Source organism: Danio rerio, chromosome 17, assembly GCF_052040795.2.
Source record: "Danio rerio strain M-AB ecotype USA chromosome 17, GRCz13ab, whole genome shotgun sequence".
NCBI classification, from domain to species: domain Eukaryota; kingdom Metazoa; phylum Chordata; class Actinopteri; order Cypriniformes; family Danionidae; genus Danio; species Danio rerio.
Genome location: NC_141037.1, coordinates 54,341,574 through 54,354,825, shown reverse-complemented (window position 1 = coordinate 54,354,825; position 13,252 = coordinate 54,341,574). Strand labels below are relative to the sequence as shown.

Genomic DNA, 13,252 nt, shown 5'->3' with positions numbered 1-13,252 from the left:
GTGTGTGTATACAGGCAGTATAACTAGTATAACTAGGCAGGTTAAATTAATTACGCAGGTTATTGCATAACGATGGTTTGTTCTGTAGACTATTGGATAAAAATATCGCTTAAAGGGGCTAATAATTTTGACCTTAAAATGGTTTTTAAAAAATTAAAAACTGCTTCTATTCTAGCCGAAATAAACCACATAGGACTTTTTACTCACTGTGAAAAAATTTCTTGTTCTGCTAAACATAATTTGACAAGAAAAACAATATTTTAAAAAGAAAAAAAAAAAAATCAGAGGGAGTTTAATAAATTTTAGACTAGTAAAATGTAAATTAAAATCACTTGGATAAACTTATCACTTTTTATTAGCTTGCTGTGTAGTTCTCTGGTTAAAAAAAATAACATGTTTAGCTGTAAGTTAACTGTATACTATCGGAAAAAAAATTGCTTAAAGGGGCTAATAATGTTGACCTTAAAATGTTTTTTTAAAAACATTAAAAACTGCTTTTATTCTAGCCGAAATAAAAAAAAAAGACTTTCTCCAGAAGAAAAAATATTATCAGACATACTGTGAAAATTTCTTTGCTTTGTTTAACATCATTTGATAAGAAAAACAATATTTAAAAAAGAAAAAATATTAAAGAGAGTTTAATAATTAAAATGTAAATTAAAATCACTTGGATAAACTTATCACTTTTTATTAGCTTGCTGTGTACTTCTCTGGTTAAAAAAAAAAAAAAAAACATGTATAGCTGTAAGTTAACTGTATTTCACATAAATTCTTAGTAGGTTGGGGAAGAGCTTGCCAGATTTCACAGGAAGTTGACATTATTTGCCATACTGCAGACATCCCGGCTGAAAGCACAACATTCATTTACAGGATGAAATGGAGCTCAACTGGTTCATACTCACTTTACTGCTGACTCTGTGTAAGACTATTGGATTATAGAAGGTTTTCATCTCTTCATCTATAATAATAACACTTTAACATTCTTTTAGATATAAAAAGTACTTATGGAAATTATATTACATAATAACTGAATGCATTAACAAATGCAATTTTTCATTTAAATCTTTAATTTTAAAAAAACTATTTAAATGTACATACTGTAGTTTGAAATGATACAAAACACATAATTTAAGAAACATTTTGACATGCTAGTTTTTTTAGTCTTTCATGCAAAATGTAATGCCTTTTATGATAAACTTTAAACTTAGAATACATCTTACACCATTTTTGTTTTACAAAATTACATGTCTTTAGTGTATTTATATTTCTTTCCAAGTAAACCTTTATAAAGAAGTGAGTGCATTTAAAATATATTACCTTCTAAAGGGTTTATTGAAATTAATAAATGACTTAATAATGAAAATATATATTTCACATGTGCTTTAGTCAACAAAATAAGTTCACTTAAAAAAATTAATTGTTATTGTTAAACTAAAGTACACAACATATTACCTGTGTTGTTTTCTTAACCAACCTTTTTATTTTCCAGATAAATCCAATGGAGAAATTGTTCAAAGGTCAAATATATTTGCAAACAGCGAATCCAATGTGACGTTAACATGCGAACATGATCATAAGGACCACTACAGATTGCTCTGGTACAAGCAAACAAATGGAGCTACGACTTTGACTTTACTGGTATTTTCTGCTGGACAAAATATGGTGGATTATGAACCACCATTTAATACTCCTAATTCAAAGTATGAGGCAACCCGGACTGAAATAACGAGGTCCACACTGCAGATTAAGGATGTCAATAATGAAGACTCGGCTCTCTATTATTGTGCCACAAGCACACAGTATCACAATACAGCTGCACTGCTAAACAACAACCACAACTTTAACACCACACTGACGGCATGAGGAAAGAAAATACTGATAATCCTGTAGATTGGTTGAAATAAAGATTTAAATGTTATTACAATTTCTTTTAAACTCCTGTAAATAAGCTGAAAAACATTACACAAGCTAATTTTAAGATGATGTACAATGGACAAAGTCTGCAAATCAAGTACTTGAGTGAAAGTATGCACAGATACACTAGCTAAAGTAAAGGTTTTATGTCGTCCGTTTCAATTTTACAAAAGTACTTGACTGTTTTAGCTATCGTGTGTAATAAAAATTGTAACGTTTCATTGAAAATAAAACTGTAAAAAAGTCGTAATTTTACGGTTTATTTCCAGCAGCTGGGGTGCCGAAAAAAGAAAAAGAAAAAGAAAAACAACGGCCGTTTAATCACAGAATTTTACTGTAAAATAACAGACGTTGAATTACAAAAATTTAACAGAAAATTTAATTTAAGGAACATTCTTTAATTTAATGTCCGTTATTTTACAGTAAATTTCTGTAATTTAACAGCCGTTATTCAGCTAGTTCAAAATGCAGCTGCTAGAGTGCTTTCTAGAAACAAGGAAATATGATCATATTACTCCAGTTCTTTCATCATTGCATTGGCTCCCTATTAAATATCATATAAATTGAAACATTTTATTGACTACCTACAAAGCCCTGAACGGCTTAGCTCCCCAGTATTTGAGGGAGCTCCTGGTGTATTATAGCCCCTCACGTCCACTACGTTCAATTAATTCTGGATAACTGATTATTCCCAGAATATTAAAACCAACTGTAGGCGGTAGATCTTTCCCAAATCTGGCACCTAAACTCTGGAACAGCCTTCCTAGCACAGTTAGGGAGGCAGACACACTCTGTCAATTTAAAACTAGATTAAAGACGCATCTCTTTTAAAATCCAAATCCTCTAAAGAATTGTTAGTCTGCATTATTTAGGGCAACCGGAGCCGGGAACACTTCCCTAAAGACATTACAATTTTAACGGCGTCTGCGCTTATGTTAGTCTTTCTTTTATTATTCCAGAGGTTTCCATTATCCTGGACCTGGCCGTATCCTGAGCAGCTGCTGTGGTGGTTATGGAGGAGTGGAGAGCACGAGACTGATTCCTGTAAGACCCCAGTGACAGATAAGTCCTTGCATTCATCCTGAAGGGCCAGCCTGTACACCAGCCGGTGACCTCTCCCCCCTGCAGCTTCTCCACGATGGACGTCCAGCGCTCTCCTACCTCCGGCGCCTAGACTGCAGCTCTGCACAAGACGTTTGGCCATAGGAGAAATGGTGGGGCCCAACTTAGCCTGGTTTCTCTTGAGGTTTTTTAATCCTTCACTATTCTTTGCCAGTTTTTTCCTCGACGCTGTCACCACTGGCGTGTATAGTTCGGGACCTCCGGAGCTGCGCATCGATGAATTTGCTCTTCAGTGTTTGAACTCTTGGCGAGGCAGTGGTGCAGTAGGTAGTGCTGTCGCCTCACAGCAAGAAGGTTGCTGGTTCGAACCTCGGCTCAGTTGGCATTTCTGTGTGGAGTTTGCATGTTCTCCCTGCCTTCGCATGGGTTTCCTCCGGGCGCTCCAGTTTCCCCCACAGTCCAAAGACATGCAGTACAGGTGAATTGGGTAGGCTAAATTGTGTGTGTGTGTGGATGTTTCCCAGAGATAGGTTGCAGCTGGAAGGGCATTCGCTGCGTAAAAACTTGCTGGATAAGTTGGTGGTTCATTCCGCTGTGGCGACCCCGGATTAATAAAGGGACTAAGCGGACAAGAAAATGAATGAATGAATGTTTAAACTCTCAGCATTGAATATTAAACCACACTGAACTGAACTAAACCGAACTTCAACAATAAAAACTGGACTGACAATGTTTCAATTCACTATAATCTTCTATGTGAAGCTGCTTTAACACAATCTACATTGTAAAAGCGCTGTTGAAATGATGAATTTAATTAATATAATTCAGTTGCTATCTGGGCTTTCCATGCCTTTTTACACCTCCCTTTTTCCATTTGTTAAGTACTTTTCCCTTTTTCATTTATTTTATAACACATAACTTAATTTCTACATTAATTGGCTTTGTTTTCTTTGTATAAATAGATTACATTGGTTGTTACTGACATCTGGTGAAAATTTTATCAACAGCACCTTTAGAAATGTTTCTAATATATATATGCATGTATGTATGTATGTGTGTATGTATATATATATATATATATATATATATATATATATATACATTTTTTTTACCTGCTGTTATTTATATTTGTATCTAAAACTAAATAGTCTAATTATAAGTTAGAATAATGAAAACAACCTTGAACAAATATTTCTCAAGTAACAGTTCTGTTGTATTTAAAGGCTCTGATCTCTTGCTGAAAGAAAGTCTTAGTATGTCATTTCCTTTTCCTTTTGATCAAAGAATCACTTAACAGGACAGTAAAAATACGTCCAGAAAGAGTAAGAGACAGAAAGGGTTTGATTCTCCTCTTTAACATCATGGGACTGCTGTGTTTGTTGTTTGTATTTCTGCTAGTTACTAGTAAGTAGACTATTTAAGTAAAAATATATTTGTTGACATTTTAAATTTTCTATAATCAATTGTTTTCTATCCAACAGAATCTTCAGGAGAAATAATCATCACTCAGAATGAACATCTGGATAGAACTGAACTGCTTATTCAACTGAACAAAAACATTTCTTTAAGATGCAACCATAATGATGCCAACTACTATAATATGTACTGGTACATACAGAGAAGTCAAGGTGAAATGTCGCTTGTTGCTTTTTCTCTTGGAAAGGATACAGAAGAAATAGTTGCCCCATTTGAAAAGACAAAATACAAAATGAAACGTCCTGATATTAAGGAATCTTCACTGGAGATCAACAGTGTTGTACAGGAGGACTCAGGCATTTATTTTTGTGCTTCAAGCATTGCACAGCACTTTACTAAACCAAACACCTGAACAATAACCTCAATCTAAGCCACAATGAGCAGAAGGTGAAATAATAATATGAATAAAGGAATCTAATAATAAGGAAAAATAACAGGAATTTAAATATCAACAGCAAATGTGATCAGATATATAAATAAGGGTGTCTGTGGGGTCTTAAAAAGTATTAAAAGTTGCTAAATCAATGTAGGGCAATTAAGGTCCTTAAAAAGTATTAAAAACCAGAGGCGCAAGCTCTTTCAACAAGTTTTGCAGTTCACTGCATTGCAAAGTTCAAGCTCGCAGCTTTAAGCCTGGTTTATACTTCTGCGTCAAGCGACCGGCGTAACCCACGGCGCATGCAACGCGCGTAGCTGTGCATTTATACTTCTGTGCTGTCTCTGTTGGTCTGCATTAACACTTTCGAAACGCTAGTTGGCAGTGAGGTGTAAATGTTCCTCTGTATCGAGTTTCTTCGCTGCTGTTTTGCTTTTCCTGAACACTTCCTGGATGTACAAGTGGCTCAAACTCGCTCATTTTGAGGCAGCAACCGGCGGACAACTTTAACTATGAGATAAACATAGAACAAAACTTTCCATCCCGAGCTTGTTCACGGGACTCCACACTTGTAAACAATCGCTGCATCAGGCTCGCACCATTCACGCGACTTTCGGTCCCGCCCAGACTCGTCAGCGCTACCAAGCCGACCAATCACAGAGCTTGCGCTACGTGTTATTGCGAGGTGTAGTTATATTTTTTTGAGAGGTGCACATCAGCGACGCCAACGGCCACATCGAAGGGCCATGCGTCAGCGCCGTAGCATACGCCGGCGTTTGACGCAGAAGTATAAACCAGCCTTTACTGTCTGTAAGACAGACTGTCTACGTGTTTAACACCAAAGAGCCGGCAATACTCCCTGTTGAGTGTGCTTCCACTTGATATGATATTCAAGGTTGATGGCATCAGCAAACCACTCTACTTTGATATAGCACTTCCCTTCTGCCGACCACCACAACAGACAAAGAGCTGTTTAGAGGCTGCCAACAGGACTCTGTCAGGAGATAGAACAACTCGGTCTATATAATTGCATAGCCAAGTCTGATTGTCCGAATGAGCCATTGCAACAGGCTGGGCAGCACTAACCAGGCTGGCAGAGCCCCAATTTGTGGCACCATTGAAGCGATTGTTCCCACCCCAGCTTGCCAGCGGTGAGATGTTTTGCAGCAGATGTAATTGCAGGTGGAATCCCTCGCCCTTTACTGGTAAAAGATGTAACGGTCATCTTTAAATTAACAAGATACACAAGAATAAAAATTAAAAAAATGGTTCAATTCTCTAGTTCCAGTATTCAAATTTTATCATTCATTGATGAAGGATACTTTATGTATTAGAATCTCACAGCTGTCTGAAAATGTCCCCACAATAAAACATGAACCCAAACAACATTTATACAATAACACAATACAAAAATTTTGAGTGTGGGTGTGTGTGTGTTTGTGTGTGTGTGTGTGTGTGTGTGTATGTATGTGTGTGCGCAAAGTCCAAAAGTCCGTGGATGAGTGTAAGTGTAAAATGAATTGCTCTCACCGCAAAGTTTGAGTCCGGGTAATTGGTAACATGTCTAGTTGCTGTACATCAAATGTTCTCCATGGATAGTCTTTACTATGGTTCTGCAAGGCTAATCAGTCCAAAAACAAATATCCACGCAAATTGTCCTCAGCACACACTAAAAAGGTTAGCTGCGTCCCAAATCGCATACTTATGCACTATTCTACGCCATTTTGTAGTATAAATAGTGTAAGTAGTGTGTTCACACTGAAAACTCTTAAAATAATAAGTGCACTTTAATTACCCGGATGATGCACTCATTCAGCCACTAAAATGAAGTGTGTAATGATGGACACTTCACGCACTCAACAACCGCAGGTTTGCTTACGTAGCGGAAGGGGCAGAGCTATCGGACGCACATGTTGGATAACTTTATTTATTTTGGATGGAGAAAGCAAAATTCTCCTACGAGAGTGATTATATCGCCTCCCGATGGTGAATGCGGCAATACTCACGATAGGTATTATTTGATAATTCGGTCGTTTATTTCACTAATTTGGCAACCGTCAAACGTCATCAGGGAAACGGTTTGAATTTCCGTTTAGTAAAAAAACATTAGTGTGCCATTTGGGACAACACTACATACATGTACTATCCTGTTGAGTGTGTAAGTGCATAAGTACATAGTGCATGAGTGCATAGTGTATAGTGTGCCATTTGGGACGCAGTCGTAGATTTGGCAAACTCCTACTCCATGTGCTCTTCTGGCTTCTTTAGATGTCCCACTGAGTAGTGTTCATGTGCCCTCTATCTCCCCCTTGTGGTGTGTATGATATGTAAATATTTCATTCATTTTCTTGTCAGCTTAGTCCCTTTATTAATCTGGGGTCGCCACAGCAGAATGAACCCCCAACTTATCCAGCAAGTTTTTACACAGCGGATGCCCTTCCAGCCGCAACCCATCTCAGGGAAACATCCACACACACATTCACACACACACTCATACACTACGGACAATTTAGCCAACCCAATTCCCCTGTACCACATGTCTTTGGACTGTGGGGGAAACCGGAGCACCCGGAGGAACCCCACGCGAAGGCAGGGAGAACATGCGAACTCCACACAGAAACGCCAACTGAGCCGAGGTTCAAACCAGCGACCCAGCGACGTTCTTGCTGTAAGGTGACAGCACTACCTATTTTGCCACTGCCTCGCCATGTAAATATGTGTATATAGAAAATCAGCAACAGTTAAAACAGGAAATAGACTACAGACACATTCACCCCACCTCATCACTTCAAAATAAAAAACATAAAATAAAAGTCCATTACTCAATGGTATATTTGGGCTACAAAAAACTGTGCGACTATGCCTAACCGCATGGCCTGTTTACACAGGGAATAAATTTTACAGTCAGCATAATCTCAATTATGTGGCAGCGCTACAAAGATCAGATTTCCTCTTCTGTTGGCGACTCATCTCAGCGTTACTTCATGGTCCACTTGCCAGACTTAGTAGAGTCCTCGGGTGGGTGGCGTCAACTTCATGCAGGGAGCTCATCATGGCTGCTTAGCCGGTGAAATGGGGTGCGGCGGAGGACCAGGTCTTGGAGCCGTAGGTGGACGCCCTAAGTGAGAAGCAGCCAAATAGAAGATGACCCGCCCCATTGTGTTTGACTGATCTTTCACTGCCGAGAACCCCTAGTAGTAAAGTCCCAGACAGTGCCGCCAAACAGGCCTGCCTTAGGGAGCACATCTTTGCAAGCTTTATCAACGTTGTGCATATCTGCCAGGGTTAGCCAGAGGTGGCTTTCCTGGACCACTAGTGTATCCATTATCTTCTATAGGGCAGTGGGCGGTCAACTTGAAATAAATCTTTTCTTTTGAGGGCTCTGTAGCAGTATTTCTTTGGTGATTTGAGTTTTGTTGCCTCCGTGGAGTGGGCTACCATCTATCACCCCCACTGTGTAAGAAGAGTTACAGGGTTTTAGTATGAGTCAATTGGAATGGTGGATTAGCCACACAGGGCATGTAGCCAAAGTCTCTTTAGGGCAAGTCATTTCACTCAGCGGCCATCTTTGAAACGCCTCTCGGGCAGTATGCTCGGGCGTTCTGTTTAAATTGGGAGACATCATAATCTCCAAAACTACTTGCCAAGATTGTGATCACATTAAATATTATGAACTACTGTCCATTTAGTTAAATTTCTAAATGTTCGTATCACACAAAATCGGCAGAAACTTACGTCTAGTCCAAGCCTCTCCCCAGGGGAATTGTAATTCTATAGCGTTCGCTGATTGGCTCCTGTACTAGAAGGTGGGTTTTATTCACCATATAGCTATCACTGATTGGCTCCTTTACTAGAAGGTGGGTTTTATTCACCATATAGCGATCGCTGATTGGCTCCTGTACTAGAAGGTGGGTTTTATTCACCATATAGCGATCGCTGATTGGCTCCTGTATTAGAAGGTGGGTTTTATTCACCATATAGCGATCGCTGATTGGCTCTTGTACTAGAAGGTGGGTTTTATTCACCATATAGCGATCGCTGATTGGCTCCTGTACTAGAAGGTGGGTTTTATTCACCATATAGCGATCGCTGATTGGCTCCTGTACTAGAAGGTGGGTTTTATCCACCATATAGCGATCGCTGATTGGCTCCTGTACTAGAAGGTGGGTTTTATTCACCATATAGCGATCGCTGATTGGCTCCTGTACTAGAAGGTGGGTTTTATTCACAATATAGCGATCGCTGATTGGCTCCTGTACTAGAAGGTGGGTTTTATTCACCATATAGCGATCTCTGATTGGCTCCTGTACTAGAAGGTGGGTTTTATTCACCATATAGCTATCACTGATTGGCTCCTTTACTAGAAGGTGGGTTTTATTCACCATATAGCTATCACTGATTGGCTCCTGTACTAGAAGTTGGGTTTTATTCACCATATAGCTATCACTGATTGGCTCCTTTACTAGAAGGTGGGTTTTATTCACCATATAGCGATCGCTGATTGGCTCCTGTACTAGAAGTTGGGTTTTATTCACCATATAGCTATCACTGATTGGCTCCTTTACTAGAAGGTGGGTTTTATTCACCATATAGCGATCGCTGATTGGCTCCTGTACTAGAAGGTGGGTTTTATTCACCATATAGCGATCGCTGATTGGCTCCTTTACTAGAAGGTGGGTTTTATTCACCATATAGCGATCGCTGATTGGCTCCTGTACTAGAAGGTGGGTTTTATTCACCATATAGCGATCGCTGATTGGCTCCTGTACTAGAAGGTAGGTTTTATTCACCATATAGCGATCGCTGATTGGCTCTTGTACTAGAAGGTGGGTTTTATTCACCATATAGCGATCGCTGATTGGCTCCTGTACTAGAAGGTGGGTTTTATTCACCATATAGCGATCGCTGATTGGCTCCTGTACTAGAAGGTGGGTTTTATTCACCATATGGCGATCGCTGATTGGCTCTTGTACTAGAAGGTGGGTTTTATTCACCATATAGCGATCGCTGATTGGCTCCTGTATTAGAAGGTGGGTTTTATTCACCATATAGCGATCGCTGATTGGCTCTTGTACTAGAAGGTGGGTTTTATTCACCATATAGCGATCGCTGATTGGCTCCTGTACTAGAAGGTGGGTTTTATTCACCATATAGCGATCGCTGATTGGCTCCTGTACTAGAAGGTGGGTTTTATTCACCATATGGCGATCGCTGATTGGCTCTTGTACTAGAAGGTGGGTTTTATTCACCATATAGCGATCGCTGATTGGCTCCTGTATTAGAAGGTGGGTTTTATTCACCATATAGCGATCACTGATTGGCTCCTGTACTAGAAGGTGGGTTTTATTCACCATATAGCTATCACTGATTGGCTCCTGTACTAGAAGGTGGGTTTTATTCACCATATAGCGATCGCTGATTGGCTCCTGTACTAGAAGGTGGGTTTTAATCACCATATAGCGATCGCTGATTGGCTCCTGTACTAGAAGGTGGGTTTTATTCACAATATAGCGATCTCTGATTGGCTTCTTTACTAGAAGGTGGGTTTTATTCACCATATAGCGATCGCTGATTGGCTCCTGTATTAGAAGGTGGGTTTTATTCACCATATAGCGATCGCTGATTGGCTCCTGTATTAGAAGGTGGGTTTTATTCACCATATAGCGATCGCTGATTGGCTCCTGTACTAGAAGGTGGGTTTTATTCACCATATATCTATCACTGATTGGCTCCTTTACTAGAAGGTGGGTTTTATTCACCATATATCTATCACTGATTGGCTCCTTTACTAGAAGGTGGGTTTTATTCACCATATAGCTATCACTGATTGGCTCCTTTACTAGAAGGTGGGTTTTATTCACTATATAGCGATCGCTGATTGGCTCCTGTACTAGAAGGTGGGTTTTATTCACCATATAGCGATCGCTGATTGCCTCCTGTACTAGAAGGTGGGTTTTATTCACCATATAGCGATCTCTGATTGGCTTCTGTACAAGAAGGTGGGTTTTATTCACCATATAGCGATCGCTGATTGGCTCCTGTACTAGAAGGTGGGTTTTATTCACCATATAGCGATCGCTGATTGGCTCCTGTACTAGAAGGTGGGTTTTATTCACCATATAGCGATCTCTGATTGGCTTCTGTATTAGAAGGTGGGTTTTATTCACCATATAGCGATCGCTGATTGGCTCCTGTACTAGAAGGTGGGTTTTATTCACCATATAGCGATCGCTGATTGGCTCCTGTACTAGAAGGTGGGTTTTATTCACCATATAGCGATCGCTGATTGGCTCCTGTACTAGAAGGTGGGTTTTATTCACCATATAGCGATCGCTGATTGGCTCCTGTACTAGAAGGTGGGTTTTATTCACCATATAGCGATCGCTGATTGGCTCCTGTACTAGAAGGTGGGTTTTATTCACCATATAGCGATCGCTGATTGGCTCCTGTACTAGAAGGTGGGTTTTATTCACCATATAGCGATCGCTGATTGGCTCCTGTACTAGAAGGTGGGTTTTATTCACCATATAGCGATCGCTGATTGGCTCCTGTACTAGAAGGTGGGTTTTATTCACCATATAGCGATCGCTGATTGGCTCCTGTACTAGAAGGTGGGTTTTATTCACCATATAGCGATCGCTGATTGGCTCTTGTACTAGAAGGTGGGTTTTATTCACCATATAGCGATCGCTGATTGGCTCCTGTATTAGAAGGTGGGTTTTATTCACCATATAGCGATCGCTGATTGACTCCTGTATTAGAAGTTGGGTTTTATTCACCATATAGTCGGCAGCTAGTTCTTTGCAACTCTCACATGATCGCCAACTGAAGCTAAGCAGGGCAGCTTCTGCAGTACCTAGATGGGAAACCACATGGGAAAGCTAGGTTGCTTCCAGAAGTGGTGTTAGTGAGGCCAGCAGAAGGCACCCAACCTGCGGTCTGTGTGGGTCCTAATGCCCCAGTATAGTGATAGGGACTCTATACTGCTCAGTGAGCGCCGTCTTTCAGATGAGACATTAAATCAAGGTCCTGACTCTCTGTGGTCGTTAAAAATCCCAGGATGTCCTTCGAAAAAAAAAAGTAGGGGTTTAACCCTGGCATCCTGGCCAAATCTACCAATTGGCCTCTGTCCATCATGGCCTTCTAACCATCCCCATATCATAATTGTCTCCTCTCCACCAATCAGCTGGTGTGTGGTGTGCAGTCTGGCGCAATATGGCTGCCGTCGCTTCATCCAGGTGGATGTTGCGCACTGGTGGTGGAGGAGGACTTCCCCCCCTTCCCCCTCCATTGTGTAAAGCGCTTTTAGTGCCTAGAAAAGCGCTATATAAATGTAAGGAATTATTATTATTATAGCAATCACTGATTGGCTCCTGTACTAGAAGGCGGGTTTTATTCACCATATAGCGTTCACTGATTGGCTCCTGTACTAGAAGGCGGGGCTTCATTCACTATATTGACTGTTTTTAACATTTAAATACAAGTTAAAGAAATGGCTAAAAGCAAATCAAGTTCACAATCATGTGTAACTCTTTTGTCTAACATTTTAAGAAATTCTTATTACATGTTTTATCTCTTTGTCATATGTAACTTTACTGTTTTTGTATGTGTGATGATGTGTTTTTTTATTTTAGGTTGCCTTTTAAAATCTGTCTGGGGACAACAGATGAAAATTAGCCCTTGTGGCTAACTCTGGCTTATTTACAGTTCTACAGTTTATTAATGAGCATTGTCACAATCGGCTAGATGCTAATTATGAGTTTGCATAAGCTACATAGGGTAGGCTACATTTTGGTAACAAAACACACCTAACAGACATTCTCGGCTGCACTCCTTCATGCTTTATTTTTCCTATTTCTGCCTCTTTATGACTCTATAGTGTTGTGTCATATATAATTGGAATTTCTGAAACTGCTAAAATCAACCACTCTCCCATGGTGCACGACAAAACTGAAAAGGACCTATTTCGAAGTCTTGTCCGAATGTTGTGTGCTGCGGAAAGGCGGCTTTAGGGGTGGAATTGGGATTGGGCTTAAGTGTGAAACACTAGTGAGTTTGGTCTCTGAATATTAGGCTTAGTGTAAGAAGTATTAGGAAATTCTTCGGTCCCACTTTATATTAAGTGTCCTTAACTACTATGTACTTACATCAAAAAATAAATTCAATGTACTTACTTTGTTTATAATAAATTTAAGAACACTTGTGGTGCTCTTGAGTTGGGATAGGGGTTGGGTTATGGACAGGTTTGGTGGCATGGGTAGGTTTAAGGGTGGGTTAAGGTGTAAGGCAGGGGTCTCAAACTTGCGGCCCGCGGGCCATTTGCGGCCCTCAGTGCAATATTTTGTGGCCCGGAAGAAAGAGCGCTCCCCGCTCCGCTGATTCTATCCGTACACAGCGGTCACTGGCATTCCCCGCCCGCCGTGC

At 40.1% G+C, this 13,252-nt stretch overlaps 1 protein-coding gene across 18 annotated transcripts in view; it reads left to right on the top strand.

Annotated features, from left to right (window-relative positions):
- The window catches only part of LOC100538332 (Ig lambda-2 chain C region), a 190,691-nt gene that overhangs the window by 151,912 nt on the left and 25,527 nt on the right, over positions 1 to 13,252 (top strand). For 2 of the 18 annotated variants that reach the window (XR_015513911.1, XR_015513907.1), the window contains exons 1-2: positions 806 to 919; positions 1,490 to 1,799. The exons of the other annotated variants lie outside the window; for them this stretch is intronic. The gene's annotated coding sequence lies outside the window, so the exon portion shown is untranslated. Of the gene's footprint in view, positions 1 to 805; positions 920 to 1,489; positions 1,800 to 13,252 lie in introns of those variants that run through there. 18 annotated transcript variants of the gene reach the window in all.